The sequence below is a fragment of the Cryptotermes secundus genome, unplaced genomic scaffold, assembly GCF_002891405.2.
Source record: "Cryptotermes secundus unplaced genomic scaffold, Csec_1.0 scaffold465, whole genome shotgun sequence".
In the NCBI taxonomy this organism is placed as follows: domain Eukaryota; kingdom Metazoa; phylum Arthropoda; class Insecta; order Blattodea; family Kalotermitidae; genus Cryptotermes; species Cryptotermes secundus.
This window is the reverse complement of record NW_019738964.1, coordinates 1,515,054-1,519,290: the sequence shown is the minus strand read 5'-3', so window position 1 is coordinate 1,519,290 and position 4,237 is coordinate 1,515,054.

Here is a 4,237-nt window from a genome sequence, read left to right as displayed (position 1 = left end):
AGGCCATGAAGGCCCATAGGGTTGTGAGAGTTTGAGGCTCCCACATTTTCTCTAGACAGTCGGCTCAAAAATGGCGGTAAGGTTGTCAGCCTTACGCGCCGACCGCCCTGTACCCCCAGGGAGATTCCCGGTACTCATTTCTGTTAGAGGATGAGTCGACCCCAGGGCAATAGTGCGGCTGGAAGGATTAGGTAAATTGAAAAAATCCACCTCATCGGCTTGTAGCATAGTGCATTAACCAACTACGCCCCGAGATTATAATAATAGCGCATGTAAAATATTTCTTGGTTTTCCTCCTGTGATGTCCACTACTGGTGGAATCATGTAAGACAGAATATATTTTATTCATTCAATTATTAAAATATGTAGTTACATGCAGTAGCGTAATGGTTGAGGCACTATGCTACAAGTCGGAAAGTCGTGGGGTCAAAAACCGATGAGGTCATTGGATTTTTTTTTTCAATTGACATAATCCTTCCGACCGCACTATGGCCCTGGGGTTCACTCAGCCTCTAACAGGAATTAGTACCAGGAGTTAAATAAATAATTTTCCTGGGGAGTAAAGCGCGGCCGGCCCGTAAGGCTGACAACCTTGCCGCCATCTTTGAGACGATTGTCTAGATAATGTTGGACCCTCAACGTCTCACAACCCTATGGGCCTTCATGGCCTGTTACAGGGATAGCTTTACTTTTTTTTAGTTACACTTGACGGAATTCTGCTTTTCCGTATATTAATAAATTTCAAAGGTAAAGATATCCTGTATAACATAATTTTAAATCCCTCGCAACACAATTTCCAAATCGTCTGTTATAATAATCATGACATTCGATAATATAGAGCATACCGTAAGCAACTGAGAATTCATTAGCCACGGCTTCTCAATTACAGACAAAGGAACAGATACACATATAGACTACTGACGCTGCATGGCGACGAACGAGATGTGACGCCAAATGAAAGTTTGTGAAGAAGCGTCTGTCATGGTGAATTCTAGCATCGCATGGCAGGGCACCTCGCGAATAAGAAGCAGTCAATTTACAGCGACACTGGCCCTCTCAGTAAACTGGGTTAAACCAACTTCATATTTCATTAATATACTAATACACCGTATTTATAGCTTGTAGGAGGTGAACTTATTCAGAGCTGTGCCACGACTTAAATTGAAACAAATAATTTAGTTTTGAATATACGTTAATAAAGGGCCGGGATAGCTCAGTCGGTATAACGACGAGCTACAGGCTGGGCGACCGAGTTTCGATTCCACGTGAGGAGTAAGAGACTTTTCTCTACTCAATAGGGTCCTGAGTGGCTCTGAACACCACCCAGCCTCCTACACAATGGGTGCCAGGGGGTGTTTCTCAGGACGTAGAGGGGTTGAGGTTGTGAGGCTGACCACTCAACTCCTTCTAGTGCCGACTATACAACCACTCAACCGTATGTCTTCGTGGCGTGGTGCTGAATTAATTAAGTAAAGGAACAAATTTAATTTCACCTTCTACCTAACCCTTTGGTAGAACGTAAAATATATAAGAAAGCCCCACGCCGAATTCCCAAGCCACTTCCAATATTAAAAAAAAAAAACTAAACTCAGCGGTCTTAGTCCGCGAGCGAACTACACCGACCGAGCGACCGCCGTTTGTCGGCGAAGTTAGTGCCAACTTTAGCTGATAGAGGATGTCGCTTGGTCAGCGCAAAGAATCCCTACGGCCGTTAATCTCGATTTCCTAGATGAGAGTTGCTACTTTTCAATTCAAGTAGTTCCTCAGTTATGCTCACTAAGCTGGGTACACCACGTTCCAGACCTACTACTTCTCATAAAATTTGGTAGCGTCGGGAATCGAACCCAGACCTCTGGATCTGTAGCCAGCAACTCTGACCACTAGACCACAGAGGTAGTCAATTCCAGTACTTTAGTTGTAATTATGAGGCATCTTTTCTGATACTAGCTGTGTTAGCGGCTATCACGACGAGGTTTTATAGTGAAGGGTCTCGAAATGGGCCCCCGCCATTTACTTTCAGATGAACGTATAAGCGCCCGCCGTTAGTTCTACGCTATGTAACTTCTGCAATTGAATCAGTCGCTCCTCCATTAGTTTCAGTCATTGCGCACTGAAAGGGCCCACATAAGTAAATGCAATCAAGAGGTTTGATCTTAATGTCCAGTGTATGAAACAGCTCTGTTAAGACAGAGCTTGCTGAAGTGGCTGTCGCGACGCCTTCGTGTGTCGCTTTAAATCTTGAGTGATATCGCCAAATGTTCCGACAGTTTCACAAGCGTTATTTGTAACATAATTCAAGCTAATTTACTTTATTCTTTATTACTAATTATGTTTTATTTTATTTTTTCATTTAAGTTATTTTTGGGGTTGCTTTCTTCTCAGTGCATATTGTGGCATGTAGACACCTTTGCTAGGCAGCTACCGCGAAATAAGCAACAATATAACTGCCGTTACTATGCAGCGGTCCATAAACAGCAACAGAGGGTTGGTGTTTTCTGTGCGGTCCGTGCCGAGATGTTACAGTCAGGACAAGTTGGTGAGGAGTCAGTCAGTGAGTTACAGAACCGCTGCAATACCTGTAAAGAATGGAACGGTTGAGTTTTGAAACTAAGCCGCCTATAGAGATGGTTAATGTTAATGTGTATTTGTGTGCTTTGTCGCATGTATGAGCTTAAAAATTTATTGATAATGTTATCACAAGGTAAGGTAAAGCTGTCCCTGTAACAGGCCGTTGAGGCTCACAGAGACGTAGATATTCCCACATTATCTAGACAATCGGCTCACTGATGGCGGTGACGTCGCCGTTAATTTAAAAATGTAATGATCTCATCGGAAATCGAACCCACGACCTTCCGGTTTGTAAGAGTGCCTTAACCAACTACGCTACCGCTTGTGCGAGTATTATTACAACATGAAAATAAAACTGGCTTCTCTGTTCTTCTTCAAAATGAGGTTTGGAGCACGAATTGCCTTACCTCTGTGATATATTTGAACTTCTGAACAGAATAAATAGTAGTCTTCAAGCGAAAGGTGACAACATTTCGACATTTACTGACAAAATTAGAGCACTGAAGGAGAAACTAAACATTTGGAGCAGAAAAGTGAAGGAAGGTAAATTCGAAATGTTTTAAAGAACATCTGAGTGCATGTTAAAAGATTGGATATAACGAGATTTGATTTGTAACCATGTAATGTTTCTAGCGAAACAGACAAATATTTTTACAGTTTAAAAATACAGAATATGAGTTGATAAGAAGTTTATTTATTTCAACTGCAGTAAGACGTTTATCCTTCTCCAGAGAAGAGGAACTAAGATATAATCTTTGCTTAAAGTTGAGACACCAGGAAAGTGACCTAGATTGTTGTTAGATTTCATTTCAAGAGCAATATCCTAACATAGGTATAAATATCATTGCAAATTATGTTGCAGTTTTATATTACAAATATTCGTCAAGTTATGTTTAGAGATACGACAAATAGAGAAACATCCAAAAAGGGAACTTTGAAAGTGCTACATGAGGAAATGCGTGTATGCTTTTCGCACAGTCGTCCCAATATTGAAGAAATTTGCAACTCCTCTCAAGCATATCCGCCTTAAGTGTAAATATAAACTGTACAGTACTTACTTACTCACTCATGGAGCTGAGCTCTTCTTGAGAAGCCGCCAATTCTGCAGCTACTCAAGAATATCCCAGCATTTTATGGAACCCGACGGTTTATTACCGTGTTCACAAGAGCCCTTCACTGGTCCCTATCCTGTGCCAGATCAAGCCAATCCATACCATCCCATCCTATCTCTCTAATATCCATTTTAATATTGTTCACACACATACGCCTTGGTCTTCCCAGTGGGCTCTTTCCTTCTGGTTTTCCCACCAATATCCTATATGTATTCCTCTTCTCCTCAATTCGTGCTACATGACCTACCCACCTCATCCTCCTTGACTTGATCATTCTAATTATGCTTGGAGAACGGTACAAGTTATGAAGCTCCTCNTTTACTCCCCAGAAAAATTATTTAATTAATTCCTGGTACTTATTTCTGTTAGAGGCTGAGTCGACCCCAGGGCCATAGTGCGGCTGGAAGCATTAGATCGGTTGAAAAAATCCATCTCATCGGGAATCGAACCCGCGATTTTCGGGCTTGTAGCATAGTGCCTCAACCAACTACACTATCACGTGCCCCCCCCCCTCAGTCTGTGTTCCTCCCTTAATGTCAGAGACCAGGTTTAACACT